Genomic DNA, 21,361 nt, shown 5'->3' with positions numbered 1-21,361 from the left:
CTAGTACCAGTCTCTTTCCTACCATTTCTTTCACCTAATGCTAAAAAATTGAGTCAATAAAATCAATCTGTAGTTAGCACAGGCATTCACAGGAGCGTGGATTTGTCCTTGCACAGCGGTATACACAAAGTGATTAGCTCAGTCATTCCTTATAGGAGCTTGTAAACAAATTATTAATTCCTGTGTGTTTGGGGGATGCTAATTAGAATTAGAGTTCACAGCAACAGCTCTCCTTACTTCATCAGAAAAAACTGTAAAAATATATTAAGGAGATCAGCTGGTAATTAAAAAATAATCTTTCTTATCATCTGTGATATCTTGGCTACTTTAGTTATGAATGTAAAGCAGTAAGCAAATGCAGTAATGATAATACACATGCTAAATATAACCTATCTTGCCTTCATTAAACTAGTTTACTTTGTTTATACCATTGGAATGAGGCAGTCCCTGCAACTTACTTTAATCTACTTATTCAACTTCTTTATTAAAATCATGCTTTTCAGCTGTGATCGCTAAGCCAAATAATACACAGTGTGAGCAAAAAGCTTATGAAAATCTGTATAAACTATTTTGATCAGTCTTAACCAAAAGATGAATTGGCCTCCGAACAATGAGCCTTTTTTTTCTATGAAGCCTTTTAGGAAATCCCGCTCCAAATATTCTTAAGCTTAAAGAGTAGCTACTGAGGCTACCATTTGCATGCTAGAAACATTACATTTGACTTATTATGTATTGCAGAAAAACAGAGGAGAAAGGAGAAAAAAAATTGTGACTCCATTGTACATTTGCCATACTGACACACTCATAAAGTACACTGATCACTCTTGTGGTTGGGCTTCAGTGACGTTGGCTTCCTTGAACATAAACATTTGGAAAGAGCCCCATAATTTCATAGATTTTGCTTCATGAAGCCTAAACGCATATGCACAGTTTCCTTGCAGACATTCTCACACATAATCGAACAGTTAGAGATTCTGATGCAGTGATCAGGAAAAATCTTTTTCTCAATCAGAGATGTGAAGAAGCAACAAAGTGGTTTAAGCCCTAGCAACAAGGGGGTTCTTTGTAAATGATGTGTTGTGGAAAGAGAAAAGTCTTAGATTAGACTATTAGAATTAATTTATCTTATACTAAGGTGACAGCCATCTAGAAATGATCCAAAGAAAAACTGGAACAAGGCACATTATAATGGATGCTTATTATCAAAACCTATTCTATTTAGAAGCTGGGCTGCAAATCTCATAACAAAATTTATTTTCAAATGACTGCCCAGACTTTCTGCTTTAGACTGGCTCAGAAATGCCTTAGCCTTTCTCACAGTGTTACTGCATTTCTGCTCCCAAATCCAGCCAAAATCAGAGGCACAGCAGACTGCAAAAAAATGAAGGAATAAATTATTTACTAAGTAAAACAAATCTCTTCCTGAACACTGAAGCTACTAAAGCTTGGTTTCCTATAAATCTGTGCCTTGTACTTGATTGACTTTGGCCAGATGTGAGCGCTTGAAGCACTGCTTTTCACAAACTGTGCTGTCCGAATGAAGTTTTTCATTTCAGGCTCCAGGCTTTTTCATGCACATTCTAATGCAGTATAAATTTCTGCTGCAGGCTTTAATTAACAGGCTTCCTCTCCTCTAATTGTTCATTATTTGCATAAAACTTGGACCTTAATTATTTTTGAGATCTCTACCCTTTTGCCAAATGTAAAAGAAATCAGACAGGACTTTCCCGTTATTAGGGAGGATTCAGAAAATCACCATATATGCAGAATAACCTCAGCACACACAATTGTACAAACCTCATTTTTTCCTAACAAAATGTAGATTCCAAGACTGGTTTGACTGCATTAAATGGAAGGTTGCTACGTCAGCCTGGGTCTGCACTGTGAAAGATTCAGATGCGGATTTAAAATGTGAGGGTTCATGGATCTTAGGACCTGGAGCTGCCCATAGGACTACAAAATTTTCATTTAAATCTGGCTTTGATTTCTTCATGCCATTATGACCTAGGAAGTTTTTGAAGATAGATTCTTGTTCAGATCCCTCAGTGACTACTATTAATCTCTTCATATCTAAACAATCTCTTAAAGGAGAGAAAGCTGCTTTCTTCCATTTTCTCTTCATTATTAATCTGTTCACCGAAGTGTTGGAGTTGGTTCTGAATGCTAAGGAGGAGCACCTCTTAGCTTGCTAATGAGGGCACATACAAGTATTTTTGCAAAATCCTAACTGTGACTAGCTTTAGAAGAATTTTCTGAGGTGATAAAATCAGTTCTTTATAAAAAGGGGTGCTGAATTTTCCTACAGAAGAAAAGGTTGTGTATGTGGTTCTTGTACAACACTGCAATATTTATTTTTGAATGCAGTGTTAGAGCATACAGTTCGTACCGCATGACCTAGTACAAGTGCTTTTACATTTCAAACTGCATTAAATGGATCATATCTCACCATTGCTGAGCTTGTGGCTAAGCAGAAAATAGATTTCTCCCCAAGAGAATGCCTGCAATTGTCTGTTAATTTTGATTTTTCTTAATAATTTATTTCACCACTTAATGTCCTTCAATTTAATAGGCCTGCATCTGTAATAAACTACATTTTTAACATCTGTTTTCACAATATTTTCCCCATGGGCTTCAATGAAGTCCAACGATATTACACATAGTTTGTGAAATACGACAGTTCATGGACAAATTCAAGTGGACTAGAGTCACAGCGGCTGAAATCGACCCCACCTACCTACAGTCTGGGTTTGGGGGCTGAATGTGCCTGCACTAGAAGTGACCTCTCATGCTGCTAAGAATCCCTCACCTGCAACTGCTGTAACAGCTGCTGGGCTGGAACGGGACACTCAGGCCCTTGTCTATGCCTACTTTGTCCACATTTGGTGCCTTACAGTGTGCGCTAACCTGAGAGAGCAAACAAGAGGGCTCACGTGTCTGCAGCTTTCTGAGACACTGCTGCTCATTCTGGTTCCTGGTCTGAGATCTGCCCATGCAGCATTTAAGACACATGGGATAAAAAGCACAAACAGTATTGAAACGGGCATTTCCACATTCCCCATGAGATTTTCTCTTCCTGGCTCCATGAATCTTTTTGCAGTCTTTTCTGCACGGTGATCCAGCTTCATCCACACTGTAGATTATCCAGCAGCCAGGTGCTCCCCAGACTCTGAGACAAGTTATGGTTTCAGCATCTCCCAGAATAAGGGTGATGACCAAGATCTTTAATTTCCTGGGCAGGTGCTCTAATTCCCAGGCTTCTGAGCAAAGGTAGGTATTCCTTCAACGGGAACTCAGGACTGGGAAACTCCAAGGGGATGTACTTGCCCACTGTGAGTCCCTCCACGCCAGAGTTTCTGTGCCACTGAACAAAGCACAGAGCTGGTGGCCAGGCTGTACACCAAGTCCATATGGCTGAAAATATTTTTCTAAATCTTTGGAAACCTCTACTTTTTCTTCAGAGGTCAAAAACAACTCTGGTTCACATTACATGATGGAAAATTGCCAGAGACTGGCTCCTCAGTGACAGGCCTGCTGTGGTGTCAAAGTAACAGCCACCCACCTGAAATATTTAAAAACAGTAAGATGTGGTAACAAATCAATAGAGTGTTTTTTTCTGTCCATTGGAAAATATTCTATAACACAAATCAATCCTCAATTAGACTATGGGGGGAAAAAGAAGCTTACAAAACCTTTGTTTTATTAGGCTCATTTGACATGGATTAGAGTTTTGTAGCTTTTTTTTTTTTTTTTTCAACTTAATTTGTGTAGGTTGCTGACCTTGGCAGGAGTGTGCATGGCATCTTGTAAGAGTGCCTTCTGACTGACTTAGCTCTGATGTGATCCTTTCTTTCTATGTGAAATGCCAAACAAAACCCCTGAGTCAAAGATAGGCCCTTATCCTTGGTATTTTTGTAATTCACTGCATTAAGTTAACTTTCTGAAATCCTTTTTCTCTGTGTAATTCTCTTGGTGTTTCTAAATTCACTACAATTAATATGATTGAAATATATATTAGTCACAAAACTTTAACATGTGCAGAAAATATTTAATAAAATAAACACCGCAACGTCTAACTTAAGTATCTGGTCACCACATAACCTTCTGTTAGATACCCTGATTTTGTAAATAGCCTGTAGAAAGAGGTAGGAATATAAATAATAGAATCACTTCCCCCTATAATGCACATGTTAAAAAGAAGTTTTCTAAAGTCAGCCAAAAGGAATCACTTAAAAAAGGGGAGGGGGCTGGTCTCTCTTTTGCAGGTTTGGTACCTTTCTTAAACCTTGCTAAGTTCAGCTGTCCCCAGAGACTGGAAACTCAGACTTATCTGTGGAGGGTTTGTTTTTAAAGCCACATTTTTAAGGACTTGTCAGTGAAGGCTATATTTAAAACACAAATTAAGGATGAGGACACAGAGCTGTCCTTTAAATTTTATGCATGAACATCAATTTGATGACACATCTTGAGCAAAGTGGATGTGCAACCTCAGCACTCTGCTACTTGAGGAAATTTAAGCCCAAAGAATTTTGGATTGGACCTTAAACACCAGACAAGGGACTAACTGGATAAAAATGGTACTTGCCATCATTTTTGCTGCAACTGTCATTGTGCACAGAACATATAAGTCATTTGGCCACACAGCACAAATGCAAGAGGGACATGATAAATTAGGCAAAAAACATTCTTTTGGGTGAATAGGAGAGTAAACGGAGCTCTAAGTACTGATCCTTATCCAGAGGTGTTTCACGTATTTTACCTATGATTCTCTAATATCAACATTGACCACAGAAATGTTTCAAAATCCAGCTCACTGTCCTCACAGTGCATGCCCTAATTACTACTGTACTGGGTCAAGATCTCTCTTGTGCTGTCTTCACAGCCCAGTGAAATGGTCTGCTTTTCTTCTCCAAATGCTATTTCCACAAAGGGCCTGCGCAATGACTTGTCACTCATACCCCTGTCCACACTTTGCTGAAAGCAGGCTGCAGCAGAAGAGATAGGTATTATTCTTTTTTGGGATTTGTATGTCTTTTAGACGTAGTCTAAACAGCATCAGCCCCATAACAACTTATAGGACAATATTAATAATAATAAATGCCCTGAAATCTGAAATACGGTAATTCTGACTTTTTCTCTTGGGACGTCTACTTATGTTATGGTGTTGTGTTCCTATATGTGTTGGCCTTATTCCCACATATCATCCAAATGCTAAATGGGTCTGATCTATCCATAGCAGCTGTGCCTGACTGAAGGACAAGGAGCTTACTGCACTGCTCCTCACAAAAGGAGGAAAATCCCAGTCAGAAGCAAGGCTTTTGGATCCTTAATGCCTTAGGTTCTATTGCAGCAAAGTAACTTTTGGCAGGAGGAGTATCAAATATAGTTTAAATCTCAGGACTGGGCATCAGTCTCACTAATAAATGTAAGCAGATCAAAGGAGTAGCTCTAGAGTCCAGGCCAGCACAATCATGGTTGTCAGATGACATTAAGGAAACTAGGAATCCCTAAAGTGAGCTTGTATCCTCCAAAAATACCACTAACCAGAACAAGGGCAAAAGTTACTCTGTTTTAGATTCAAATTACTGGAGAGGAGTAAACTGCTGAGTTGCTTGAGCATGTGATGGGGTTAGAAAACATTCTTCTATATAAACTTGTGGGATTCTGTATACTTTTCTGAGGGAAAAATATATGTGAATACTTACAGGTCTCCAAAATTTTTCCCTGGAATGAATCAAAAATATTTTTTTTCTGTTTTGCTTCTGAATTCGGTATAGATGCCTATTTTCTGCCTCCCAAAAGGCTGTGCAAGGCAGTGTTGCCATCTGTGCTAAATGAGAGGCAAACAAGACTCCACGGTGCATAGGCGGGGACTTAAGCATTTCTTAAATGAACATGGGTTGTCTCAAGGGAAGAACATATCATGTGTGAGTTCTTTTCTACCAGCTTCAGCAGTTTCGGAAACTGCACTGAAAGTCAAGAAATCAAACTGAGTTATTATACCTTAGTCCAGATTTTCACAAAGAAATAACCCTTCTTTATAATCCTTATGCAAATAATAATACAAGGGTAGCTGCAAGATATAATAATCACTTCTAATAGGAAGCTCAGCCGGTTTTCTAAATGTGGGATTTTACGTATGAGCTCAGGAATCTGCGCCTGAGATACCACAAAGCTTTCAGCAAATTATGTTGTTTCCTAGTATTTCTTTATCCTCCTACTTCCTTTTTTCCCCTCTTCTTTCTTTACTCTCATTTCAGGAAGAACCATATGTACATGCAGTGTTTAATAACCTGGTTTCTTTAGTTTTTCATGAGTTTGTATTGCTCTTCACACATATGGAAAGGACTACAAATTGATAACTGAAAAGTCTGTGAATTCTGAAAGTTTAATAAATTTTAGTGTGATTTCTGATTAAATGAAAATTCTATTGAAAATATAAAATTTAGTTTTCCCCTTTCACTATACTCTTCATAACTAAGCCTGTCTTTCAGCCAGGCAGCTGAAACAATATGTTGTGACTGTAACCTCTACACTCTATGCTAACAGGAAAAAGAAGTTTCTGTGCATATTGGCCAGGGCTGTTTAGGGAATAAGGAATGGGCAGAATTGGGAATTTCCTCACACAGTGGTTGAAAAACAAACTGGTAGGAAATTCAGATGGTAATTTTCTGGTTGCTAAACACAGTGACTAGAAAAATATTGGATACAGCACAGAAGAAAGCACTTTAGCTCACAAATTCTGTGTTGCCATTATTTGTGAAATATCTGAACAATTAATATGTTTGGAAAAACAGGATTACTCTGGTAACAGCAACAGTCTACATGTGTCAGACAGCTTATTAAACAAGGATACTACTCTGTCAGTAAGTCCTTGTCTGTGGAAAAAGCTAAAGAATTTGTCTTATGAATTTTTATTTTTATTATTCTAATCTTACAATTCAGTGCTGACTTGAAGTCAACAATTCTGATCTATTCCTGTAATGAATTTCTGTCTTACATAACAAGACTTTGAGTCATATGTGTCCAAGTTTAGGTGTATAACTGAAGAGCAACGGGCAAAACACAAACATAATGAGACTCCAGAGGTTCAATGGAGTTAATGAAGAATAAACACCTAGACTTGTTTATGTTTCTTTTATGTTGGATGGTAGATTAAGAAGCAATGCAGCTTTATTACATATTTCTACTCAGACGTATCTTTTTCTACAAACCATATCAAATTTCAGCTTTTGAAACCCTCAGTTTTTGTCTATTTTAGCAGCCTACACTTTAAGAACATGCCAGTAACATATTTAAAACTGCTTTGCTCTTCTAAGATGTCATCTCTTATGAAGCAATCTCCAATTCCCATTGCCCATCTAAACCTTCCCTGAGTTTCATTTTTCAGCCAAGCATAAACATTTCTGCTCACAACCAGCTGATATCTGACAGACACCACACTCAATATTCTGACATCTTTTCCCAGACAAAGAAACTTCAGTCTCCACAATAACTCTAAAGATGGGTCATAATAAATTTTGTCTATTGCTCAGAGATTAAAGTATGTCTGATTTGCAGTTAAAAATGGCTATCAGCCAGTAAAATTGGAAAGAAAAGTCTGGCAAGATTGCATCTGCCTTTGATTAAATTGAGGTATTCCGTGATTTGTTGAGTTTCACACAGCAAATCTGAGATACACTCGGTTCCTGTTTCCTACAGTTAAGACTATATACATTCACATTTTGTGAAATCTCTCCTCTGTTATCCCACAACCCCATACAGATCACTGTTATCAATGTTCACCAGTATGTCTAGCCTATAAGGTTAAGGAGCAAAAAAGAGGCTGAAAGAGAGCTACAGGAGAAAAAATGTCTCTGTTGGGGAAATACAATATGCTGTGGAACCAAGACTCTAAAATATAGAAAGTGTAGTCTTGGTGTCCAAGAAAATGGGAAGAGATTCATCAAAATCCCATTTCAGCTTACCTTCCTGTAAGTTTGCTGAGTTTGCTGAGGTATAAAGTACCTTTCCATGAAGTTATTCTATCTTAAGAAACTACTTCTGCCTTCACAATCAAGACATATTAGTGAAGGTTTGTGGTAAAATGCATACTGACTCTTACCTGTGGTTACAGTGGTATCTAAGTCGTCTAAATTGGTATTTACTGTGGATGTCTAGACATTAGCTACCTGAATATTGATTTTAAATAATATACTTTCCAGCTTTCATCCTCCCATGTCAATTTTAACATGGAGTTTGGAGTATTGCTCAGCCCACTGTCCTCTGCTGGAACCACAGAAAGGTGGTCAACTGAAAACTTTCCCTGGAAAGACTCAAAAACCAGCTTCCTTCTACTTCCCTGAGTTTTTCTTCATTATAGATTAGACATTGACAGATGTCAAGTCTGGACTTTTCAGCAACATAAGCATGGCTGAACCCTAACCCCTAATTAGTGAACTATAAACTATTTCTATTATCATAAGCAATAATTACCTTAATGAATTATTATTGAAACTCATCAATTAATCTAGGTTTTCAAGATGATTTTGAAAAGATTCTTTGATGATGGCTCTTTTTTAAAATAGTTCCATGTCAAGAGAGAAAGAAGGAAAGTCTTCTCGTGGATTAGTAAATGGTGGAAGAACAATCAATGAAGATTAGGAATAAACAGCAGATTTTTCAGAAAGAAGGAAAGTACCAGCAGAATCCCTTAGGTATCTGTGTTTAGAGATATGATATTAAATGTATACTTACTTAATAAATGACCTGGGCAAGGGGTAAATAGTGAGGCAAAAAAATCTCCAAAATGGTACAAAATAAATTACAAGAGTCAGCGCTGGAACTGAAAAGGACAAGTTGCAGAATGGTGTTACGATACAGAATATGTGCATGATAGAGGAGCAAATAAAATTCATCCTTCATGAATGCAAATTCATAGCTATTATCATGAAGAGAAACAAACCATAAGTTTACAGACATAATGCTAGATTTCAAATGACCATGAGGAAGGTGATCCTGGAAGTAGATCTTGTGGAAAGTTCTCTGAAAGCATCTTTTCAGTGTTTGTAAGTGATCGAAACAGAAAATAGAATAGCAAGAACTATTATTAAAACAGTAAAGAATCAAATGGAAATAAGGTACAGTAGATCTACCTAAAAGAAACACAGTAAAATCAGAAAGTAAGTGTAACTGGGGATTTGGAATGTTTCCACATGGGGAGAGATAAAATAAACTAAGATTGTTCAGCATGGAAAATAAATAAATATGGGGAAATTGGAAAGAAGTATGTTGAGACTGTGAAACGCATAGAGAGGGTGAACAGGGAATAACTATTCACTGTTTCCCATAACACAAAGACAAGGTGGAACAAAATGAAATTACCAGGCAACTGGTTCAGAACAAATAAAAGGAAGTGTTTTTCATGTGACACATAATTAAATTGTAGCAGTCATTGCCACAGGATGTTGTGGATGCCAAAAGTATAAATGAGCTCAAAAAGCAGTTTGACAAAATCAATGGAAAAAATCATGGAAGACCTCCATTCTGAAAGTCCCCAACTTTCAGATTGCTAAAAGTTATAAGGGTATAACCATGGGAAAAATAATTCTGTGCTTGTCAGTTTACTGTCTTTGCCAAAGTATCTACTATAGCCATTGTCAGAGACAGATCGGTGAGCTAGATGTTTGTCCTGATCTAACAAAGCTGTTCTCACACTCTGATGCAAGAATTCAACTGTTTTTTCATTGCAAGTATGAACTTCACTCCTGTTCTAAAGTGAGCATATTTTAGAACAAAAGTAATGGCTGGACTTTTAATCAGCAGTTGTACAGTGGTTGCAAGATAGTGGTGAAATTACTGGCTTGATGCTGTCCCAACTCTGGCAATGAGTAGAAGCTCTTGTCATTTGATGGTTGTTTTGTGTGATACAATCGATGGGGTCAGTGTGATTCCCAGAAATGAGATGATCGTATCCTAAAGCCAAATTTACAATTAAAACTCCAAACGCAAAGGACCCTCATTCAGTATATCGCAGCCCTCTTTTCATTAGCAAGGCACATGGACTGGGGTACATCATAATGCTTGCACTGACAAGCATTCATTGTGAGCAAGGTCTTGGGGTGTGCTTCTGTAAACCCTTAGTAACGTAATTGGAGAGTAATTTTCTGAAAATTATTGATACTGTCAAGGTTTACTCCCTGCACCTACCAGTTTTCAGGACCTGGAGCCCTTGTCTAATTTTACGTAGTCTAGGGGATTAAAACCTCAGGTCGTTTCTCCTTTCAGGATCTATGGGAGAGCTTTAATACAAACAAGAGCAAGTGAGGAGACAGGCATTAGCGTAGAGAGTATCAATGGAGCCCATGTCAATGGACTTCATCACTTTCAGTGACAAGGCTGAACTGGAGTTTTACCTATTCTTTTAATATGTGTTTTCCTAACAGCTAAGAAGGCATTGTGTTGTTAAATAGCCAAGGGAAGGTGGTAGGCTAGGCAGGAAAATGCAAAAACAGAAGCAGAGATCCTTTCACATTTTTATTACTAACGCTTTAGTTTATACCCCCTTGCTTTCCAACTTCGCCGAGGTGGGATGCTAGAGGCGGCTGGGTAAGGAGTCCGACAGAATACAAGTAACAGCAGACTGTTACTAAGCAAGGCATTCTTCGTGGCAGCGCTAGGGCAGCATTGGGGATAGTGCCGCTATAAGTGCTCCTGGCAAATTTCAGAGGCTATATATATACCGTAAAGTTATACATACACGTGAGATTTCCTGGAACTTGCTCACGTATGCAAGCGTCCGGTCCGCGTGCGCAGTGGTCTTTCCCGGCAGTCTCTGAGTGGTCGTCAGAGTCTTCTGTTGTTGCCATTCTTTTGTAACTTGTTTAGCTTTCTGGTGCACAGGTCTGTGATTTGAAGAATCGGTTACCAATATTCGAGTGAGCGGAGGTATCTTTATTTGGCAGCGCTGGGTGCATGGGAGATCCCTCCACCAAAGCCATGCACACCGAGGGAACCTTTCAGCCCCCTCTTTATACAAGTCACTCATGTCTATTCATTAACTTTAGGGGAACTCATTAACATATCTCACACCTGGACAATTAGCACATTCCATTCAAGGACCTAGTATATCTTCAAGTTAACAACATTCACATATCTTGTGCCTGGACAATGTCCTTGAGGAGTTGTCTCTATGCAGGCTCTATTCCTTAGCAGCCATGTTTAAAGTCTCCATCTTCGCCACGTTGCATGTACAACAGGAATCTAAGACAAAATGTCCCTTTTAAAGATAACCAACCAAGGACTTAGCAGTCTGTGCATCCGTCATGTTGCAATGTCCTTGGACTTCTCCCAGCTTAAACTAAACATAGGTGCGTCATCCTTTAGATAAGTGGTACAGCATTCACTATTCATCTGTACAGTGAGATTATCCAGGCACCTCCTTATCTCACAGCCATCCCACAACCACCCCAAGCCTCTTTAGTTCAGCTAAGTATCTAGTACTTAGGACAGTTTCCTTGTTCTCGAGGCCTCCTTATCTCACAGCCATCCCACAATCATCCTGGAGCCCCTTTTGTTCAGATAAGTATCTCTGGTGCTTACGGAATGGGCCTTGACCCTTCCAGTACCATGCCCCCTGAACATAGTGGAGGATTTAGAAACCATTGAAAACTCATAGCTGAGTTCAGAAAAGACAACGCTACTGAAGTTTCATGCTGATAATAAACAATTTCCTTTATTTTTTTCAACCTGTGTAGCTCTTTCTCTTTTTTTATGCCTATTTTGCAAAGGAGCGTTCTTCCTCCTTGACTGCTACAAGGGATTTAAAAACTGTAATCATTACTTTGTGGAATCTACTTGGTTTTCATCAGTGCTATTAAATAATATTGCTTGGAAATCAGGCAGATTACTGGACATGTGGACTCTGAGGCATATCTTGCTCTGTAGAAACAATCACTAGCGGTTCAGATAGCACAGATGATAAACCAGACACAGACAAGCAATGGATTTTAGATCCCTGCCAAGGAAAAATGTAGATGAAGTTCAAATGTTTACAACATTGACAAATCCATAACTATGAGGTTCCATGGAAGAGAACAAAAAAGCCTGTCTTCTCATAGTTTAATAGGTTTAAGTTGCTAAATGTATTGGGAATAGAAAACCTCCTGGTAGCTGCAAAATTCTAGATGGTCTGAGATGTGACTACATGCTTTCTGCCAGTTTGCTTTAGTCAGATTACCGCACAGCATCATGGTAATTCAGGCACCAGATAGTTGTAAATTTGCCAACAATGTCAAATCCTCACTTAGTGCTGAAATGAGCCTATGACATCTGAGATCCAGATGAACAGGCAGGAACTGCTTGCACAGACATGGCACCGGGGTTATGTTTCGTGGTGATCAGCATCTGAAAGACATCAGCAAGCAGCTAATTGTCTGTAAATTACTGCATTTACCAGTTCAGCAGGGCAAATCCTAACCTAATGATATTTAAATTCAATATGCCTGCTACACAATCAGACAGACCATAAATTAATTCTTTTTTAAATTACAGCTTTCTCCGGTCAGAAGCAAACAAATAGATGAGATAAAACAATGTTTTAATTTGCTCTTTCAAAGCTAAATTTGTAACTTGTAGTGTTTACACACTGATGATTGCTGAGATATGCTGTGTATATTCACTCAAATACCATCTAACAAAACCACACCCAAACTGAAAAGGACTGACTGATTTAGCTGGAATTTTGTAAGAGGTTTTCACTCTAGCTGTCCATTTCTGCCCTCCCATGAGATAACTGCTAACTTAGCACAGGTGGCAAAACCAGCATATTCCTAAACATTTTGATCACATTTTCTTAATTCATTTCTTTTTCTGGTTTTGATTTTACTTGTGATTTAGAACTGAAGCGTATCTGCAAAAGGAATCAATTCTGTTCTGAAAATTTTTGGGAGGCTGATACAGCTATGAAATAGGAAATAATCTGCTTTTATCCTATTTCTCATTCGCTGTCTGATACGCACACATCACTTTTTATCACACTCCTGCCTTGAACCTTCCCCATTTTTTTGAAATGACCTAGTTTGTCAGTCTAGTATTTAAATACTGCTGTGTCTACTGTACCTTCAGAGGCACACAAATAAACCGTTTAATCCTTAAAATACCATGGAAGTGCTTCTGCTTGTTCTTTTACTATGCTTTATTGTCTTTGCTGTGTGATACTTGCTTATTCAAACTCTTTGTAACCATGTTTCTTTCTCAACCCCTAAGCAAAAGGATAATGCAACCACCTTTCCTCTCATTTTTTTCCTGTTAAGTTATAAGCGCTGAGGTGCTTGCAATCACAACCTGTTGGCAACACATCTTGTTAGAACTTGAGACATGAAATACCTTAGTGCCAAGGCAGGTCTGCACTGTACGTTTGGACAAATTGCTAATAAATGCATTTTGATAAATGTAACCATACATTCTGAGTAGCTGGTAAATACAGTAAGATACAGCTGCATGTTGATGACTTTCAGAGGCTGATACCTCATCCAGAACACCTTCCTTCTAAACAACTTCTTTGCCCAGGCACACCTGGATCAGACAAACCACAACAGTTCCCTGATAGTATCATACACTGAATAGCGTAAACTCTGAGATACAGGGCTGCTCCAACCGAAGTACATACCTCTGCTGATGCCTTTTATCTGTGTCCTCTCAGAGATACTAAAGCCATATACAGAATGGTCATCCAGTGCTCTCAGGTTTGATTCTCTGAGTGCACAAGAGGATTAAATGAATGTTTGAAGCTGTTACTGACTTCAGCTGTTTGCCTCACTCCTCTGAAAGACCGCCATGGACACCTGGGGGACCTCAACAAAGCAAGGGCATTTTAAAGGTCTGCAGGAAACCCTATCAGACCTTCCAAATTATGAGAAAATGGCTTCATCCTTCCTGAGGAGGAAGACCTTGTATCTGGATCTGTTAATGGCTTTCCTGAACAGCGCACAAGCATCTCTTAATGTGTAAGGCTACCTGCTACAGCGGAAACCAAGGAAAATTAGCTTGAGTGTCCATAGCAGGCTCTACATATATGCTTGGCTTCTAACTGATTTCCATTCTCTGGACACATGACCAAGCTCTAGGTGTTCTGTAGACCAGGACATCTTACAGGTTGTTGGACTTACACCCGTTCAGTTTCTAGAGATAAAGTTATGAAGTTATATCTATGAAGCCCAGCCCAGAATCCTGCACTATGCTCCATTTCATCTCTGGAGTTGCGGTCTGTCTGTGCAAAGCACATATATACCCCATATCTCACTGTCACATTATAGCCACTGAACGACTGATTTCACAGACTGAACATGGTCTTTCCTTCACGTGCAGACACCAAACTCTTTACCACAACCCTTCCACTTGATCTGTTCTATCACCTCTGGAGGTTTCTCTCCCTAGGTAGAATCAGTTAATCTCCAGGAAAAGAACAAGAGCTCCCTCCTTGCAGAAGGATATCCAGCAGACACAAACATATTGCAAATCATCTCATGGTATGCACACTTTGCAAAACTTTGCTTTTCCAGTGACTAACAGATGATAATATTTCTTGCCTGGGTGCTTGTCTTTCCTTGCAGTACCATGTTTTGAAGCATTACTAGACATATGCATCCAGTCTTCTCTAGGTTTGAGCAAATAGGTGTTTTCATACCCTTGCCTGAAACAGAACAATTGCCCCACCTTGCTGTGCTAGGGCTGACCATGATCTTAGGTATTCCAGAATAGCAAGGAGAAAGACGCTCCTGAGCTCACAGCAGAGCATGGCAGGAAATTAAACCAATTTTCCAAGACCTAACACAGGCTCAAGAATTGCTAAAAGCCACCCGTTCTTCCTTAGCATGTGATACACAGGGATGCCACTGTCTCCATTTGAAACTTCTGCATCTGTTCACAATCCTTATAGCACAACTATCTGCTAACATTCATTTTTCTCTTTAGAAACTCAGAAATTGAGTGGAATGAGGATGTGATCAACAGAAGTGGTGATGAAATTAGCAGGTCCCACCCACCCAGTCAGTCTGGACTGCACAATTTCCGCGCTGTAAGTGTCCCACTGAGCTAAGCAGTGATTCAGTGACTGGGCACATGTCAGTCTCACATGTTAGAAACAGAAATATCATCACCTGCAAAAGTCCTTCCAGTGCAGTGTTTGTGCTCCTACTGCTGCCCAGGTGGAAAGATTGATAAAAGCAGAGGCTACGTCTGGCAATGAGCTTCCAGTGCAGCTTCCTCCTGGGGCAGCAGCTGAACTCTGAAGCAAAAAGCAGAGAAAATTGCGGGATATGGCAGATTTGTGGAAAGTAGAAGGAAGGTTAGACACAAGGCAACCCAAAAGATAACATAAAATGCACAAGAAAAACTGGCACAGAAGCATAATACATGATTTTTCCAATGCAGGCAGTGACCATTCATGACCTGACCTTGCAAGTACATGTTGAATTGGCCCTAATCTGCTCTACCAGATAATCTGGCTCTGCACAGATAGGGCATAACCGCTTTTATCATTAGACTTCATAACTACATTTAAAATCAAATAAACCCTATGTTCTTAAACCTGCAAGTTTTATAAATTCATATTAAAAATCTACCAGATATAAAATACAACTGTCTTGTTTTAAAAGAACACTCTAGATTATTTTTTGTAGGGATTTATTGAAAAGTATAACATGAAAAAGAGCTTTTGCTTTTATATCTCTTTTAAAACACCAGCTTAATAGCTTTTTCACTGACTAACAAGCCATGTGTACTTAAATATACATACATGTACATACACACACACACACATATATATATGGTAACCTCCTGATGTTATGGGAATTTCAGCATCTATAGTTATGACTTATATACAATACCAACAAAACAATAGGAAACAGACTTGGAAAGGATCTCAGAAGGTCATTTAGTCTTTCTCTCTGCTGCAGTGCAGTACTCAGCTTTGTCACACTTTACAAAGTCGTCTATTCTATCCTTAAAAGCTTTCAGTCACAGATACACCTTGGTCCCCATTAAAAAAAAAAAAAAAAAAAAAAAAAGGCTTCAGTACTAACATTGGAATTAAAACACCAAATTAAAAAATCTTCAAGACAGAGTACAGTCTTTTTTTCTCTTTTGTTTATGATTTGTTTCATAACAAAGTTCAGTAGAAGCTTTTTGCCAGATTTGAGACACTGAAAATTTCTTATCAAAACCAATAGCGCTGAATAAAAAATAAAATTGGGTGTTACTGATTACAATGACTTAGAATTCTACCAGCCTAAATCCCAGTAGAAAGGAAAAGTCAGAAAGACTCATTTATCTAATGAGAAGTGCATTTACTATTATTTTTCAGATATTTCTGATTTCTTTTTACTAGATTCTTTTTACTAACTGTAAATGCTATCCCAAACTCGACTCTAGCTGAGTGATGCTAAGCTTGTGGCAAGAGACAGGCAAGATAGTAGGCTCAACTTACTCTGCAATTAAAATCACTTGGCTATATATGTGAAGTGAAAGAAAGCTTAATTTTCTTTATGTTCATGATTACTCCAAGACTAGAGAGTTGTAACAGAAATGCTAAAATTGCTATGGGCTGAACTACCTGCAGAAAAGTTTGTGTGCAAAAGCAGCACAAGAAGGATGTGGGGGTGCTAGTGGATGAAAAGCTGGACACGAGCCAGCAACGTGCACTCACAGCCCAGAAAGTGAACTGTACCCTGGGCTGCATCAAAAGAAGCATGGCCAGCAGGTCGAGGGAGGTGATTCTGCTCCACTCTGGTGAGACCCCACCTGGAGTGCTGCATTTGGCTCTGGAGACCTCAGCACAGGAAGGACATGGACTTGTTGGAGTGGATCCAGAGAAGGGTCACAAAAATGATCAGAGAAATGGAACACCTCTGCTATGAAGACTGAGAGAGTAGGGGTTCCTCAGCCTGCAGAAGGGAAGGCTCCAGGGAGACTTTTTTGTGGCCTTTCAGTACTTAAACGGGGCTTATAAGAAAGGTGGGGACAGACTTTTTAGCAGGGCCTGTTGCAATAGGACAAGGGGTAATGGTTTTAAACTATTAAAAGATGGTAGATTTAGGCTAGATATTAGGAAGAAATTCTTTACTGTGAGGGTGGTGAAACACTGGCACAGGCTGCCAAGGAGAGGTGGCATCCCTGGAAACATTCAAAGTCAGGTTGGACGGGGCTCTGAGCAACCTGATCTAGTTGAAGATGTCCCTGATCACTGCAGGGGGGTTGGACTACATGACCTTTAAAGGTCCCTTCCAACCCAAACAATTCTATGATTCTATAAGAAACAATAGAGCGACACATAAAAGAAAGCCCTGTATTGATGGCAATGGACAAAACTGACAGCAGTCAAACCGCAAAGACTGAGGAATGTGATTTTGCCAAGATCAGAGGGCCTGTTTTCTGGTAACAGGAGGATGGCAATAAAGATAGGCCATATTGCATGTATCACAGAATCACAGAACGGTCAGGTTGGAAGGGACCTTTAGAGGTCCTCTAGTCCAGACCCCTGATAAAGCAGCTTCACCCAGAGCAAGTTGCACAGAATTGTTCCAGGTGGGTTTTGAATGTCTCCAGAGAAGCAGACTCCACAGCCCCTCTGGGCAGCCTGTGCCAGTGCTCTGTCACTCTCAGAGTAAAGAACTTTTGCCTCCTATTCAGATGGAACTTCCCATGTTGCAGTTTGTGCCCATTGTCCCTTGTCCTGTCACTGGCCACCACTGAAAAAAGCCTGGCCCTATCTTCTTGACACTCACCCTTAAGATATTTGTAGACATTGGTAAGACCCCTTCTCAGTCTTCTCCCAGCTAAACAGGCCCAGCTCTCTCAACCTCTCCTCATAAGGGAGATGCTCCAGTCCCCTCACCATCTTTGTAGTCTTCTGCTGGACCCTCTCCAGCAGTTCCCTGTCTCTCTTGAACTGGGCAGCCCAGCACTGGACACAGCACTCCAGATGTGGCCTCATCAGGGCAGAGCAGAGGGGGGGAGGATCACCTCCCTCCACCTGCTGACCACACTCCTCCTAATGCACCCCAGGATCCCACTGGCCTTCTTGACCACCAAGGCCCACTGCTGGCTCATGGCCACCTTGCTGTCCACCAGAACTCCCAGGTCCTGTTCCGCAGAGCTGCCTTCCAGCAGGCCAGCCCCAGCCTGTACTGGTGCGTGGGGTTATTCTTCCCCAGGTGCAGGACCCTACACTTGCCTTTGTTGAACTTCATTAGGTTCCTCTCTACCACATGAAGGTTTTTGATGTATGACTCCACTGAGTATGACAGTAAGACACCTAAATTTAAGTGTTATAGGCATCTAAGCTGTGGAACTGTTTTATTTGCTAGTAAGGTCATAGCCTTAATGTCTGCTCTAAGGTGAACTGAACTGCTCTTTAGACATCACAACTGTGTTGCTTAGATTTTCGTCAACTATAATGGGGCCATAGGCATGTCTGTATGCATATAAATATGAAAATCTAAATGTAAGGGTCTTAATGTCTAGCCAAGTATCACTGTCATGCATACGTCTTACTCTAGATGCCACTGGTCTTTCTTTGTGTGTACCTCTAAATTACATTTCTGTAAGAGTTTGTTTATAAATGTCCTGTTTTTCATGACTGACGTTTTTACTGTGACAAATACGTAATTTTTCTCACTTTGTTCAAATAACAGCAATTGTAAAATATTATTGTCATGCTTAAATTATATGTTTCTTGAATTAAAGTTTCATTTTGTGTAATAGAACTCCTTCACAGAGTTAAAAATTGGCATATTTGTAATTACCTTAATTGTTTGGTGGTATCTACGCTTTCTGCAACAGGGTACCATACTCCGGGTTAATGTTTCCTGAAAGTTTTACAATGGACAGACTACATGAAAAATTATCTGGAGCAATTATTTACTGGTTATCTCCCATAAATTTTCCATTATTCACAGATAACATGCCATGGAAAATTGTTCAGATATTTCTATTGTAACGGATCAGATTGCATTTTGCTTTTCATAGTGAGAGTAAACTCTTGTTCTTGGAAGTCATGACAACAATGATATCTGAAATCTACCATTTAGTCACATAGTAACATTCATATCTTAATGATAAAGTCAATCTCCCCTATATTTGGCTGCCGATAGTTTAAGTGCTGAATAAAATACTCCCAGTTTCCAAAGAATGAGAATAAATCTTCCCTTTTTTCATGCTATTCTTGCTTGTAAGCTCACTATGACTGCACAGTTGTTAGAGTACAAGTAGAAAACAGGACTTTGAGGTTTTGTCAGCAGTCCTTTGCTGACTGTTCAGACCTGTGCAGCGCTTTAACTTTCATTAGTGTTTTTCTTTGTCTATGGTGTTCATGTTCAGAATCTCATATAATTCAGCATGAAAACAAATTTTAACAACTATTGTAGATGTCACAATCTTGCTTCTTAAATCTGTTTCACCCATCTTAAACATGACTAAGGTGTTGATTTTTGAATGAAGGCCTGATTACTCTTCCTGCTGTTACAAACACCCTTCAAAACTTCATTTTGATTGTGTTTGCATTTGCTCTGATTTGGGTCACTTTACAGAGCTCCAGGAAGAAACACCTGCTTTGCTCCCTCCTGGGGGTCAGCATGGTGTGAAGCCAAGGAAAGAATGCTGCGCATAGGCAGTGCAGAAGAAGCAGTCTCACAGGAATGCCTCCTCCCAAATGGGCACTTCTTCTCCATCGCCTTAACTGGAGCTGGAACCTGTGGAGTTTTACAGAGGGCTTAGCATCCTTCCATCCACACAGCTTTTACAGAGCTGAACATGAACAGGGCTCTGAACAACCTGATCTAGTTGCAGATGTGCCTGCTCACTACAGGGCAGCTGGACTAGGTGACCTTTAAAGATCCCTTCCAACCCAAAATATACGATGATTCTATGACTTTATGCCTTCTTTGCTGATTATAGCACTATAGTCTTGCATACTCCTGCATGTTTTTAATAATGTTTTATTTGTTTTGGTTTACATCCAAAAGGCATATGTTTATGTGCAAGGGAAATGAGCCCTACCCGTGATATGGATAGCCTTCCACTAGCCCACATATATCTTGGCCATGGTGTAGTGCACAGATAAATTTTAAAGCCCCATCATTAATTTTTCATGTCTGTCAGGAGAGGTATGATGTAAAAAACACCTACAGAAAAAGTAAGATGAGTGGCAGAACATGAAACTCTTCTTTCTTGCTTGTGGTAGCAGATTTGGGATATTCTATTGCCATTTAATTATGCCAAAAATGCCATAAAGTCACTATATAAGTTATCCTCAGGATAGGTTGTCATTAGCCTAAAGGCCAAAGTGATTCTTTCTCTGCTTTGATACATCAGTATCTATTAATATTTAATACCTGCCTACTGTGATTTTTGAAATTTGTGATTTTTAAAAAAATTTGTAAATTTCATACTCTGCTTATATGAATTGATTTTAAGAGCTTGTTCCATTTTTCCCAGTGCTACAGCTGAAAGTATTACTTTTCAAAGTTGTTGCAAAATATAAAATATACTGAAACAGAAATCTAAGCCCGACTCTCCCATATCCCAGTTTAATACTATTCTGTTGTCTTTTTTCTCTATACCAGTGAATAAATGTTAGGAAAATGAAAATGTTTCAGTGTGTTTTTTTCTCTCCCCTATATTCTGTTGATTAATGTGTTCTCACATAAAAGAGGAAGACTGCTCCAGATCCTGATATATTAAAAAGAAAAACTGAATATACATTTTTAATTCTCACATGAGTTCCCTCTCATCAAAAAAATACTGGAGGGGATGTCTATATACATTACCACACAGATTATAGAAGTCTTTATTGTTTATTGGAAATGGTATAAAAGCATCCTCTAAATTAGTCCCATAAGAGAAGACACTTGGGAGATGTCTGGTTTGGTAATCCTGTCAGGAGATAGTTTTCAGTGCAGGTCCCCAAGCAATGCTGTGACTTCCAGTGTAAGGTGGCAGAAGCACCTCAGTGACAGAAATTCACACAGTACGTGAGTTGCAGGATTATGTGTCTGCAAATTTGAGGAACTTGGCATTACCTTAGTGAAAGACTTACACATTAAGCATCTTTTGGTATTAGATTTCTGCTTCAGATAATGGAGAGAACTGTTATCTCCCCACCTTGCAGGGATTATGGGGAAATATATGCCTTAAAATTTGCAAGGCCCTGAGACCAACAGATAATGATCTTTCACATAGCTTTCTAGGATAATATGTTGTGTTAGGACCTATGAGAAAATGCTTAGTCTAAGCAGATGGACAATGCAAAATAGTGGGGTGGAACATTTACAGATGGCACTGAAAAACCCTGAGGAACCAAACCAACATTTCAAGTATAAATCCTCAG

General features: G+C 39.3%; 1 protein-coding gene across 13 annotated transcripts in view; it reads right to left on the bottom strand.

Moving 5' to 3' along the window:
* The window catches only part of LGSN (lengsin, lens protein with glutamine synthetase domain), a 126,456-nt gene that overhangs the window by 70,608 nt on the left and 34,487 nt on the right, over positions 1–21,361 (bottom strand). For 4 of the 13 annotated variants that reach the window (XR_013928350.1, XR_013928351.1, XR_013928352.1 and 1 more), the window contains exon 3: positions 10,736–21,361. This exon is cut by the window's right edge and continues 13,962 nt beyond it. The exons of 6 other annotated variants lie outside the window; for them this stretch is intronic. The gene's annotated coding sequence lies outside the window, so the exon portion shown is untranslated. Of the gene's footprint in view, positions 1–5,154 lie in introns of those variants that run through there. 3 more of the 13 variants (XR_013928354.1, XR_013928357.1, XR_013928358.1) reach the window with 3 other exon arrangements.

Source organism: Falco punctatus (assembly GCF_963210335.1).
Source record: "Falco punctatus genome assembly, chromosome: 5".
Lineage (NCBI taxonomy): Eukaryota > Metazoa > Chordata > Aves > Falconiformes > Falconidae > Falco > Falco punctatus.
This window is presented reverse-complemented; position numbering and strand designations above follow the sequence as displayed.